Raw genomic sequence first — 14424 nt, forward strand, 5'->3', positions numbered from 1 at the left:
AGGTTCAACATAAACAAGCCAACTACACATCACGTTTCTTTCCCCTTTGGCAAACTTCACTAAACGCCACAGTAAAGAAATTTCCCAAAGGGCTATAGTTTTTGAATGAGCCCGTCGCTTGTCTTTTTGTTTCCCACCTGCTTCACCTCCACATTGAGGTAGCGGTTTGCTCCAAAAAACCACTCCTCTGAAATATTTTTCCCAACCAAGGCTCTGTAGGTCCACAAGGTGGTGAGCCCTCCCAGTTTCCTCTCTCCATCCGGACCTCTCATAGACACATACTTAGGACTTCAGTCCTTGGGCGAGTAAAGAAACACATTATTATATACTACTACCAAATTTTGCAGACCACAGAACAAACAATTTTATTTTACCATTAAATTTGACAGTGTGGACATGTTGACATTTTATTGATTTACCCCCGCCCTGTAACAAGTTTCCAGGGTGGGTTTGGGAATGGCCTGTTCTCTATACTGGTGATCTCTTTTTTAAAACGATTTTCTTTCCCGGAAAAATCTCTATCTGTTATAACCTGCCTTCCTCACTACAAGACAACCAGTGCTTGGGACAGGAATAACTTCAGAAACATCTAAACGAACTGTTTTCATTTCCCACCATGATACAGTATTCTATCCTCCATCCTCCATTTCTATGCTCGCTTATCCTGAAAAGGGCCCGGGGGGGACACGTATGTATTATTATATTTTTTAACATTTCCCTTTAAGTTTGAATGCCATTTTTAGGTAGGCCAGTCCTTGTCATAAGGGTCAACCCCTTCCCTTCTTCTACACTTTAAATTGGCATCTTTGTTCACCAATTGGGGCCCCCCAAATTATGCAAACATCCTCAAGCCATGCTAGGCAGGTATTTAGTTTGGCCACAGGAAAAGTTTTTGTATGTTGAGGCCGGTTTTCAGAGCCTTGAGAAATTTTTTGCTCTTTTTTTATTTTTGGTGGTTGTGCATTTTTCACTGGTTCTTTTCATCCTGGGCGCTTAAACTGGAAGTGGGGGTGTACTTTGCCGGGTTTCGGTTTTATCCGTCCTCTCTCCCTCTCTCCCTCTCTCTCTGTTTTTTTTTTTTTTTCAAAGGGTTAATTGTTAATGTTTTGTATAATGCTTCCATTTTTTTAATTTTAAAAGTAGTGAGCCTGCAATCAATAAAGAATGTGTGATTTCAATTCATTAATTTACTGATTCATATTGAATTCAATTATTTAATCTTAAAACCTAGTATAGGGCTTGTTTTGTCTTGTTGGTTGATTCCACTAGCACACTGTAGACTGACCTATCAATGAATTTGGCGATTTAATTGATAATTCACATTTTAACTAATAATTAATAAATTAAATCACATAAAATGTCGCAATATCACTTGTGTTCAGTATTCAGAGTGCTGAACATTTAAACAAGGGTATTGACTGTTGGACCCGCTGGATTCAGAAAATAAACATATTTTAAATTAATCCTTGCTTGTCCCACACAGTACAGGCCAAAAGTATTGTTTTTTTTTTTTTTGTTTGTTTGTTTGTTTTTTTTAAACGTAGGTAGAGAAGAATTATTACATGTGCCCTTATTGAATAACAAATCAAAGTATAAACTTTTTTGGCCAATTTCTACCTACAATAACACTAAAGATGAACTTAGACACAACTTCCATTCCCCAAATTAGTCCTCCTTTGACTCATTAAAGTATACAGATTACTGGAGTCAACCCAATTGCTTTGCAAATGGGGATATGAGGGAGGTGGAGAGGGTAGATAATTGATTGATACCTCTATCCTTCATCTACCTCTAAATTTTTGTAAAAACCACAGGTAGCCTATACATGCCTGTACTGTAAGAAAAACAGGCCTTAAAGAGAAATATCACATAATAGGAAGAGGAAGGTGTTAGGCTTAGATGTGCGAGGCAAAGTAAACATATCGTGGCAAGGTTATTTTCCATGGGAAATTGCAAAGGGTCCTGCTGATGGGTAGTAATGCTAACAGGAGAAGACCAGGAAAATCAAGAAGCAGTAGATAAATATCTTGTGGTGCCTAGCAGGAGACATTGTTGTAAAATGGCACCACAACTACAGGAAAAACTCAATACTCAAGCTAAAGCCAGTTCCCCTGGCTACAGTGAAACAGCATCTATGACCTGCTTATCTGAAAGGATGTGCATTGGCCTTATCACAATCTTTTTGCTCCAGTGCGGGGGGTGTTTGGCCCACTGAAGTATTTTCTTCTTGTTATTATCACATCCTTTTAGATCAGCAGACCAGTTGCCATTTCACTGTAGTCAAGGGAAGTGGTTTCTCTCTAGTTTCATTAAAATCTTCCTGTACTTGTGGTGCAGTTTAATGTCAGTTTCTCCTGCTAGACAACACAAGATGTGTCTACTGCTGCTGCATCTTGATGTTCCTGGTCTTCTCCTCATAGCATTACTGTCTATCTGCAGGAACCTTCTGAGGGTGCACTAAATACTGCACCTGGAAATCTTAAGCTTCTTTGCAATTTCTCACTAGAAATGACCTTTTTGCTGCAATATTTACATGGCCCTTCAGATCTAAGCCTAACTCCTTCTTCTTTGCCATATTTCTTGCAATGTTAGTGCCTATTTCATTTGCACTATGGGCTAAAGGTATTAAGCTGCTGTAAAGGGGGTTTTCAAAAACTTAAGGTAGATAAGATTTTATTCAATTTAATTACCTCCTCACTTCCCTCCTACTCCTCCATCTCCCACTGTGCAAAATGATTAGATAGATGCCCAATAATTAATTTGATTGTAATTAAAGCCAGAGGAGGTTACTTCAAGGAAAGTATTGTCTAAGATTACTTTTAATTAAGTCATCTTTTTGTGTTATTGTAGGCATAAATTGAAAATAGAAGCTGATACTTTGCTTTGTTATTCAATAAATGAGCATATATTAACAACATTTCTCTATATAAAGTCTTTGTTAAGCTACAGGTGGTCCACTGCCTTAATTACCTTAATACTGTAATATAATTAATTATTATGATCAAATATATAAATTAAATTATTTACACAAGTAGTTATTCTAACACTGTTTGTAAAATTTAATCTATACCCACTCAGACACATTGGTTATACAGCAGATTGACAGTTTACATAGCAAATAAAAAGTTAAAATGTTTACTTTAAAATCACAGTTCAGCTATATTTCCAATAAAGACATACACACAGGCAGTGTGTGATACTCACAAAGGACACACAGGACTAATGTGGCAGCCAATAAGAGAGCACAGAGCAGCCCCAGACACACTGCAGCCCGTCTGTAGGGATGTGAGCTTTGTCCACTCTTCTCTGTGGTCACTGTAAACAGTTAAATTGTTATCATCATGACCTGAACACACAGGGATGCAGACAGATTGTCTGTGGGGTTTTCATGCATCATACGGCTAGCCCCTCCTGTTAAGGCGCTGTTTCAGTGCATAGGGAGGCCCCTTGGTCTGATATCAATTTTGGACCATACCAGTGGTGACTGTGACTGGCAGCTTTACAGGATGATGCAGCTTAATGTTGCCAGCGATGGGAGAGTTTCACTCAACTGGGATGGCAGCACGTATCATGCAGCAGCGCCCCCCACTGATTGATCGAGTGCTGACACATGACCGGTCTTTCTCTGTCTGTGTGAGCCTGACTTGCAAATTGCGGTGTGATTAGAAGCAGCATCTGAATGTTTTTTTTCTTTAATATAAATGTATCAATCATTTGACCTGTTGAGTCCCTTTGGCACAGACACATAAGAAAAAACAAACCATTGTGTGTGTGTGTGTGTGTTTGGCTAAACTGGTTATGTTATGTTGTTAGAAGAGGAATGAGAAAATTTGAGATTTTGTTTCTGTATAACATCAGTTTCACCAAACTGTACTTATTATACTTAGAAAAATAGAATAAAAATAGAATAGACTGTGGGGCTTCTGTGTTGCTCATCCTGTTAAGGCAGCGTTTCCCAACCTTTTTCCTTCTACGGCACACTTTCCAAATTTACAGAATCTCATGGCACACCACTCTCAAAAGCATAAAAAATAAACACCCTGCAGCGTCAGAAGTGACGTGCCAACAGTAGGCCTAAATGTTCTTTTGGGGTTTTAATTAGGCGATATGCATTTTAATGACATTTATTTTGGCTTTTGTGAATGGGATTTATTCATTTAAGTTTTTTTTAATTCATTTGAACATTAAAATTTGAAGATGAATACAATTGTGCATTCCAAATCGGAAGACAAAGTGGGAAAGCACATAAATAAATAAATAAATAAATATACTATAAAATAGAATAGTTACTGTCTATGGCTTCAAAATATGTCAAATTAATTTTGTCTCTTTGACTCAAAGTCACATAAACATATCCTCAACTACACTAACAGTTCAAGAACACTGGGGAGACTCAGCTAGATTCCTGTTTGGTTGTAGATAACAGGCCAAGAACATAACATAACATGTCACATACAAACCTACTGGGAACATTTACTCAGTTATCTTTTTGTCATTAAAAAATACATGCCAAATCAAGATGCCAAACATTGCTTACTTCAACACAACATAGTAACACAATGACCTCCTCATCTGAATGGTTTTTGTCCTAATAGTCTTGTGACTTGTAGCTAAATTACATCCTGTAGCATCTTTATAAATCAATAAATAACATATTTTACAGCTTCTGAAATGCCACCTGCCAAATACTGTACCACCTTACCACCATCTGTTTGGTCAATACCACCAATAAGATAATCAATTGCAAACCAAAAGTGAAGTGCTGATAATTTTGGTAAATGTGATATTGCAGTGCACCAAACAGTCATCATGTCATCCAAATCATTGCCATTAATATAGAGGTGATCTACGCTTTGCTGCTGTTCCAACCTCCACTCTTCTGGGAAGGCTTTATACTGGTTGTTGCAGCAGTGCTGCAGCAATTTGCTCCCATTTGGCCATAAGAGCATTGATTTCGTGAGGTAGGGCACTGAATGGGTGATTATCTTTTCTGTGTGCCGGGGGCAGTCATGCGAAAACAGGAAAGGGCCTTCCCCCCCAAAGTTGGAATTTAAAATGCCATTGAATTAAAATTTGCCTTCCTGAACTAAGGGGCCTAGCCCAAACCATGAAAAACAGCCCTAGACCGAGGGGTGTCCAATAGTTTTGGTCAGTAGTGGATCATTATACATCTATAATTCTGAAAAAATCGAAGGGTAGGCAACATTTACTCAACCTTCTGAGATATAAGATATACTTTTATTGAACCCCGTGGGGTTATTTGTCCTCTGCATTTGACCCATCCTCGTTACTTGGGAGCGTGGGCAGCCACTGCAGCGCCCGGGACCAACTCCACTTCTGAGGCCAGTTCCTTGGTCATGGGGACTGCAGGAGCGCACCTAATATCATGTCTTTGAGTGTGGAGGAAACCGGAGTACCCGGAGTAAACTCACGCAAACACGGGGAGAACATGCAAACTCCAGGCAGAGAGGATCCGGTTGGACCCGGATTCGATCCCGGAACCTACTTCTTGCGAGGCAACAGTGTTAACCACTATGCCACCGTGCCCACCCAAGTCTGACTCAGTTACTTGTTTTCAAGTGAAAGGTTTAGGCACCAACACAGTAAAAACCATATTTCAAAATAGCATATTCATTATTTACATTCCATAGTATCTCATGTTTGACCCGCAACATAACGTTCCGCAGGCATACTTATTCACTAAAAGGGGAAAGATATATGAACAAAGGAGAGATTGCAATAACTTGATAGAACATACAACATTAACACTACTTAAAAAAACTGCACAATTAAACCATATTGGTGTATACATTAGTCAGCTAGTTTGGCCAGGATGCGTTATGTCCAACAAAACCTGTTCTATATGCTCCACTCCTGGTAAAGAAGCTTACTGCTCTTTTTTCATATTTCACCCAATAGGAAATAGAAAGATGAAAATATGAAAAAGAGCAGTAAGCTTTCTTTACCAGGAGTGGAGCATATAGAACAGGTTTTTGTTGACATAACGCATCCTGGCCAAACTAGCTGACTAACTGTATACACCAATATTGGTTTAATTGTGCAGTTTTTTTTAAGTTAGTGTTAATGTTGTATGTTCTATCAAGTTATTGCAATCTCTCCTTTGTTCTATATATCTTTCTCTCTTTTAGTGAATAAGTATGCATGCGGAAGTTATGTTGCTGGTCAACATGAGATACTATGGAATGTAAATAATGAATATGCTATTTTGAAATATGTTTTTACTGTGTTGGTTGCCTAAACCTTTCACTTGAAACAAGTAACTGAGTCAGTACTTGGGTGGGCACGGTGGCATAGTGGTTAACACTGTTGCCTCGCAAGAAGTAGGTTCCGGGATCGAATCCGGGTCCAACCGGATCCTCTCTGCCTGGAGTTTGCATGTTCTCCCCGTGTTTGCGTGAGTTTACTCCGGGTACTCCGGTTTCCTCCCACACTCAAAGACATGCATATTAGGTGCGCTCCTGCAGTTGCCCATGACCAAGGAACTGGCCTCAGAAGTGGAGTTGGTCCCCGGGCGCTGCACTGTGGCTGCCCACTGCTCCCAAGTAACGAGGATGGGTCAATGCAGAGGACAAATTACCCCACGGGGTTCAATAAAAGTATATCTTATATCTCAGAAGGTTTGAGTAAATGTTGCCTACCCTTAGATTTCTTCAGAATTATAGATGTATAATGATCCACTACATGACCAAAACTATCTGGACACCCCTCGGTCTAGGGCTGTTTTTCATGGTTTGGGCTAGGCCCCTTAGTTCCAGTGAAGGCAAATTTTAATTCAATGGCATTTTAAATTCCAACTTTGTGGGGAAGGCCCTTTCCTGTTTCAGCATGATGACTGCCCCCAGGCACACAGAAAAGACTAATCACCCATTCAGTGCCCTACCTCACGGAATCAATGCTCTTATGGCCAAATGGGAGCAAATTGCTGCAGCACTGCTGCAACATCTAGTATAAAGCCTTCCCAGAAGAGTGGAGGTTGGAACAGCAGCAAAGCGTGGATCACCTCTATATTAATGGCAATGATTTTGGATGACATGATGACTGTTTGGTGTCACTGCAATATCACATTTACCAATAATTATCAGCACTTCACTTTTGGTTTGCAATTGATTCTCTTTATTTGGTGGTATCTGACCAAACAGGTATGGTGGTACAGGTGGTACAGGTAGTTGGCAGGTGGCATTCTCAGAAGCTGTTAAAATATGTTTATTTATTGATTTATAAAGAATGCTACAGGATGTAATTTAGCTACAAGTCACAAGAATATTAGGGACAAAACCATTCAGATTGAGGATGGTCATTTGTGTTACTATGTTGTGTTGAAGTAAGCAATGTTTGGCATCTTGATTTGGCATGTATTTTTTAATGACAAAAAGATAACTGAGTAAATGTTCCCAGTAGGTTTGTATGTGACATGTTATGTTATGTTCTTGGCCTGTTATCTCACAACCAAACAGGAATCTATGCTGAGTCTCCCCAGTGTTCTTGAAATGTTTAGTGTTAGTTGAGGATATGTTTATGTGACTTTGAAGTCAAAGAGACAAAATTAATTTGACATATTTTGAAGCCATAGACAGTAACTATTCTATTTTACAGTATATTTATTTATTTATTTATGTGCTTTCCCACTTTGTCTTCCGATTTGGAATGCACAATTGTATTAATCTTCAAATTTTAATGTTCAAATGAATTAAAAAAAAACTTAAATGAATAAATCCCATTCGCAAAAGCCAAAATAAATGTCATTAAAATGCATATCACTTAATTAAAACCCCAAAAGAACATTTAGGCCTACTGTTGGCACGTCACTTCTGACGCTGCAGGGTGTTTATTTTTTATGTTTTTGAGAGTGGTGTGCCATGAGATTCTGTAAATTTGGAAAGTGTGCCGCAGAAGGAAAAAGGTTGGGAAACGCTGCCTTAACAGGATGAGCAACACATGAGCCCCACAGTCTATTCTATTTTGAAAGTATAATAAGTACAGTTTGGTGAAACTGATGTTATACAGACACAAAATCTCAAATTTTCTCATTCCTCTTCTAACAACATAACATAACCAGTTTAGCCAAACACACACGACACACACAATGGTTTGTTTATTCTTATGTGTCTGTGCCAAAGGGACACAACAGGTCAAATGATTGATACATTTATATTAAAGAAAAAAAAACATTCAGATGCTGCTTCTAATCACACCGCAATTTGCAAGTCAGGCTCACACAGACAGAGAAAGACCGGTCATGTGTCAGCACTCGATCAATCAGTGGGGGCCGCTGCTGCATGATACGTGCTGCCATCCCAGTTGAGTGAAACTCTCCCATCGCTGGCAACATTAAGCTGCATCATTCTGTAAAGCTGCCAGTCACAGTCACCACTGGTATGGTCCAAAATTGATATCAGACCAAGGGGCCTCCCTATGCACTGAAACAGTGCTTTAACAGGAGGGGCTAGCCGTATGATGCATGAAGACCCCACGGACAATCTGTCTGCATCCCTGTGTGTTCAGGTCGTGGTGAGGACAGTTTAATTGTTTTATCCCTGACCACAGGGCACAGTGGGCAAAGCTCACATCCCTACAGACGGGCTGCAGTGACAATGGTGAGACAGCACAACACCACACCACACCACACAGAACAATACATAGACAGACCTTATCTGACCCCATGGGCAGGTCTACATCCACCACTTGCTTTTCTTCTGAAGAGGTGATAGTTTTTCACCACATTAGTCACATAAATTGAGATAGAATGGAGTAGCCCACTTATATTCAGTATGAGTGCAGCTCCTGATTTGTAGTTCGTTGCAGTTTACAGAGTTGCAGTAGTGGATTTTATTTGCTGTTGTAAGCTTTAATTTACTGCATTATGTTGGATGAAAAAAGAAACTGACAGATCAATATAATACATCAATTGACATCTGCTAACGGGTCTGTTTCTGACCACAGCCGCAGTGGGCAAAGCTCACATCCCTACAGACGGGCTGCAGTGTGTCTGGGGCTGCTGTGTGCTCTCTTATTGGCTGCCACATTAGTCCTGTGTGTCCTCTGTAAGTATCACACACTGCCTGTATGTATGTCTTTATTGCAAATATAGCTGAACTGTGATTTTAAAGTAAAATTTTTATTTGCTATTTAAACTGTCAATCTGCTTTATAACCAATGTGTCTGAGTGGGTATAGATTAAATTTTTAAAAACAGTGTTAGAATAACTACTTGTGTAAATAATTTTTGTAGTTTATATATTTGATCATAATAATTAATTATATTACAGTATTAAAGTAATTAAGGCAGTGGACCACCTGTAGCTTAACAAAGACTTTAGATAGAGAGAAATGTTGTTAATATATGCTCATTTATTGAATAACAAAGCAAGGTATCAGCTTCTATTTTCAATTTCTGCCTACAATAACACAAAAAGATGACTTAATTAAAAGTAATCTTAGACAATACTTTCCTTGAAGTAACCTCCTCTGGCTTTAACTACAATCAAATGAATTATTGGGCATCTATCTAATCATTTTGCAAAGTGGAAGATGGAGGAGTAGGAGGGAAGTGAGGAGGTAATTAAATTGAATAAAATCTTATCTACCTTAAGGTTTTGAAAACCACCTTTACAGCAGCTTAATACCTTTAGCCCGTAGTGCAAATGAAATAGGCACTAACATTGCAAGAAATATGGCAAATAAGAAGGAGTTAGGCTTAGATCTGAAGGGCCATGTAAATATTGCAGCAAAAAGGTCATTTCTAGTGAGAAAATCCAAAGAAGCTTAAGATTTCCAGGTGCAGTATTTAGTGCACCCTCAGAAGGTTCCTGCAGATGGACAGTAATGTTATGAGGAGAAGACCAGTAACATCAAGATGCAGCAGCAGTAGACACATCTTATGTTGTCTAGCAGGAGAAACTGACATTAAATTGCACCACAAGTACAGGGAGATTTTAATGAAACTAGAGAGAAACCACTTCCCTTGACTACAGTGAAATGGCAACTGGTCTGCTGACCTAAAAGGATGTGATGATAACAAGAAGAAAATACTCCAGTGGGCCAAACACCCCCGTACTGGAGCAAAAAGATCGTGATAAGGCCGATGCACATCCTTTTAGATAAGCAGGTCATAAATGTTGTTTCACTGTAGCCAGGGGAACTGGTTTCTCTTTGTGGTGCCATTTTACAACAATGTCTCCTGCTAGGTACCACAAGATATTTATCTACTGCCTCTTGATTTTCCTGGTCTTCTCCTGTTAGCATTACTACCCATCAGCAGGACCCTTTGCAATGTCCCATGGAAAATAACCTTGCCACGACATGTTTACTTTGCCTCACACATCTAAGCCTAACACCTTCCTCTTTCCTATATTTCATGCTTATTTCTTTTAGTGCCTGTTTTTCTTAAAGTACAGGCCAATGGTATTAGGCTAGCTGTGGTTTTTAAAAAAACTTTAGAGATACATGAAGGTAGATAGGATATCAGTCAATTTATCTACCCCTCCACCTCCCTCATATCCCCCATTTGCAAAATAATTAGGTTGACTTCCAGTAATCTGTATAATTATAATGTATGTCAAAGGAGACTAATTTGGGGAAAGTTGTGTCTAAGTTCATCTTTTAGTGTTATTGTAGGTAGAAATTGGCCAAAAAAGTTTATACTTTGATTTGTTATTCAATAAGGGCACATGTAATAATTCTTCTCTACCTACATTTAAAAACAAAACAAAAAAAAAACAAAAAAACAGGTGGCCTAAATATGTTTATTTTCTGAATCCAGCGGTTCCAACTGTCAATGCCCTTGTTAAAATGTTCAGCACTCTGAATACTGAACACAAGTGATATTGCGACATTTTATGTGATTTAATTCATTAATTATTATTTAAAATGAGAATTATCAATTAAATCGCCAAATTCATTGATAGGTCAGTCAACAGTACGCAAGTGGAATCAACCAACAAGACAAAACAAGCTCTATACTAGGCTTTAAGATTAAATAATTGAATTCAATATGAATCAGTAAATTAGATTAATGAATTGAAATCATACATTTTTTATTGAATGCAGGCTCACTACTTCTAAATTACAAAATGGAAGCCATTATACAAAACATTAAACAATTAACTTTTGAAAAACCAGAATAGAGAGAGAGAGAGAGAGAGAGAGACAGATAAGCCAGACCTGGGCAAAGTATCACCCACTTCCAGTTTAAGCGCCACAGGATGAAAAGAAACCAGTGAAAAATACACAACCACCAAAATAAAAAGAGAAAAAAATCTTCTTTTTCAAGGCTCTGAAACCAGCCGCAACATAGCACAATTTTTTCCTGTGGCCAACTTAAATACCTTGCCCAGCATGGCTTGAGGATGTTTGCCCTGATTGGGTGATGCCAAGTGAAAGTGTAGAGAGAAGGGAAGGGAAGTTAGACTAATTTATGACAAGGACTGGCCTACCTAATGATTGCATTCAAACTTAAAGGGAAATGTTAACATATATAATATATACATACTGTATCCCCGCGACCCTGCTCAGGATAAGCGGGTATAGATAATGGATGGATGGATGGATACTGTATCATTCTGGTTGGGAAATTAAAGAACAGTTTGTTTATGGCGTTTCTGGAAGTGCATCCTGTTTAAGCATTGGTTGTTATTGTAGTGACAAGGAAGGGAAGGTTATAATAGATTTCTCCTGAATGAAAATCAGCATATTCAGCATATACAGAGAACAGGCCATTCCAACCAACATGAAAACTTTGTTACACGACTGAGCAGCCAACTAAAATGTCAACTTGTCCACACTGTTCAAATTATAATGGTAAAAATGAAATGAGTTTGTTCTGATTTTCAGCAAATACTGCGATAGAGTAGTAATATAATAATGTGTTTTCCTTCACACGCAAGACCTGAAGGTCCCAAAGTGCTCAGGGATGGAGAGAGAACTGGAGGAGCTCAGAGCCAATCACAGCAGAGGGATTCAAGTAGAGAGGAAGAAAAATAACACAGCTTCATTAGCATTGTTAGAGAAAAAGTACAATTATCTGAGTCAATACTGCCACTCCATTTCAAAAGGTGAGGTTTATTATCTTGAATATCATTTTTAAAAGAGGAAGAAATGTGTGGGTAATTTCCTTCTTTTAAAATCATTTATTGTACATCTGTGAAAGAGAGAGATGTGAGATAGATTATGATGTTGCCTATTTGCTTATTTATATGATTTATTATTTCAGAGGATCTTGTTCGTTGTACAATCTGTTATTGACAGAGTCTGATGCCTGTTCTTCCTGTGCAGAGACAGTGTGTAAACCCTGTCCACAGGGCTGGGAGCAGTTCTACTCCAAGTGTTACTACTTCTCTACTGAGAGAAAGACCTGGACGGACAGTCGCAGTGACTGCATTAAAGAAGGGGCTGACCTGGTAGTTATAAAGAGTGAAGAGGAGCAGGTAAGATACTCTATGAGCGAATGAGTGAGTGCCTGACTGACTGACTGAGTGAGACAGAACCAAAACTAGTCACTTAATATTATAGTATTTATCACACTGTATACACGGCATTGTAAAAAAAAAAACATGTCAAGTTGTGTAGTCTTAAATCAAAAATACACACTGGCTCTAAACAAACAAGATTAATCGATCATAAAAAATTAAGATCAGGTGAACTAGCAATCATATATGTTTCTAAGCCTTTTACCAACAAAGAATTATGTTTAAAATACATACATATTTAAAAATCTTTTATACAAAAAACAGTATTAAAAAAATAGTAAATAAAAAAATCCATAAACCCAAAAAAACACATGAGAACCCATCAATCAAGGCCAAGTATTTGGTGTATGTAGCACCCCAGCAAATTCACAGAAACCTTTAGTCAATTTCAGTTTTTTAAGCTGCAATACACATAGTTTGCAAAAAACACAATATTTCTCTCAAGGCATTTCATGACAAATTATAAATTACGTGGGAGGAGCTCAATTTCACTTAAAGAATGTGTTTGAAATTATTTAAGCACAACTAAATCATGATATTTGGTCCTATAAGACAAAATAATTTGAAAACCTTGATAGAGAAATTCCATTAAAATTCTTTAAATTGTCACAGTTTTGTTAAAAGCATAATATGCAATATTTTTACCTGGAAAACGCGATAAAATAAGCATACAGAGGTATATCTATGATGCACCAACAATCTCTGTCTGTACGCACTTTAACCAAATCAGTGTAGCTTTACCTGTATTTGTTATTCAAAAATACATTTGGGATGTTTCTGTACATGGTGCTCTGTTTCGTGAGGGGAGGGGCTTGTGTGGCTACAGAGCCTGTGGTTTGGGATCATATTTCAGAGGAGTGTTTTTTGTTAGCTAGCAGCTACCTCAATGGTGGAGCTGAAGCCCAGGTACAGTGAAGCAAAAAGACAAGCTGACAGGGCTCATTCAAGAACTAGAGTTAGCCTTGGAATTGCTGTTACTTGGTGGCGTCAGCTGAAGTTTGCCAAGGGAATGAAAAGTGATGTGGAGTTGGCTTGTTTTTTGTTGAACCTGTAATGTTGCCTCTAGCTATCCAGCTAGCTACGTTAGGTAGCTAGATGAATGAAGTTTGGTACTCAGGGTAAATGTGTGGAGTTGAAAACAGAGGAGGAGACTTCTTTGATTGTAAACACAAGACCACAGCAAGGCAAAAAAATTCTGCATAGTATGCCTTTAAAGAACAAATCAGAATACTATTATCAATAACTAAAAATGAGAAAAATAGTCGGTTGAAAGATTACTAATACCAATAGGCTAACTTGCTGCATGCCAGTGGCATCATGTTTGCATTGCTTCTTTCTCATGCCTCAGGCCTGTGATTCTAGCCCTGCAAACCGCTATAGGCCAGTCGGGTTGAGGGCGGTGGACATGGTTAAGGTTTTGGAGAGAGCTATCACAGGTATCTTCAAAATATGGACGTTATTGCTCATCTTTCAATGGGACCATGACGTTAACTCCAAAGAGGAGCTTTGTTTGGGCCAGTTATAGAGTGATGTTGGCTCCTCTGAAGGAAATGGTCCAGCAGTCTGCCAGGAGGCATTATGTACACACTCTCTCAGGCTTTTGGCTGGACCTGAGCTTGACTGTGGAAAAGTGGGTAAAGATATTATGTCGTATTCTGAACAGTAGAATACGTGTCTTGAGAAAATGGCAGATGGTTTTCTCTTCTTTCAATAGAGCTCATCTACATTCTCCATTAGCCTTCAGTAAAGTTCATTTATCAGTGTGGTGTGGTTCATGCTGTTGCTCAGTATCTCAGTGTCTCTGTTAGCAGAGTGAGCAGTGAGAGTCATTCTGTGTCTATGTTCAGGAGTTCATCACCAAACACACGAGAGCACCCGTACTGGATTGGACTGAGTGACTTGGAAACTGAGGGTACCTGGCTCTGGGCAGACAAAGCCTT

At 38.6% G+C, this 14424-nt stretch overlaps 2 long non-coding RNA genes across 3 annotated transcripts in view; one reads left to right on the plus strand and one right to left on the minus strand.

Annotated features, from left to right (window-relative positions):
• Positions 1 to 3070: 3070 nt before the first annotated feature.
• LOC135235954 (uncharacterized) overlaps positions 3071 to 14424 on the minus strand; it is a 13836-nt gene continuing 2482 nt past the window's right edge. The window contains exon 3 of the long non-coding RNA XR_010324470.1: positions 3071 to 3315. This is a non-coding gene — a long non-coding RNA (uncharacterized LOC135235954). The remainder of the gene's footprint in view (positions 3316 to 14424) is intronic.
• Positions 8967 to 14424, plus strand: LOC135236376 (uncharacterized). 2 transcript variants are annotated; one of them, XR_010324563.1, is made up of 4 exons: positions 8967 to 9062; positions 11903 to 12070; positions 12291 to 12442; positions 14332 to 14424. It is a non-coding gene; the product is annotated as an uncharacterized LOC135236376 (long non-coding RNA). The 2 variants fall into 2 exon arrangements; XR_010324562.1 differs by lacking the exon at positions 14332 to 14424 and adding an exon at positions 13220 to 13960 and having other exon boundaries at positions 12291 to 13188.

Source organism: Anguilla rostrata, chromosome 12 (genome assembly GCF_018555375.3).
Source record: "Anguilla rostrata isolate EN2019 chromosome 12, ASM1855537v3, whole genome shotgun sequence".
NCBI lineage: Eukaryota > Metazoa > Chordata > Actinopteri > Anguilliformes > Anguillidae > Anguilla > Anguilla rostrata.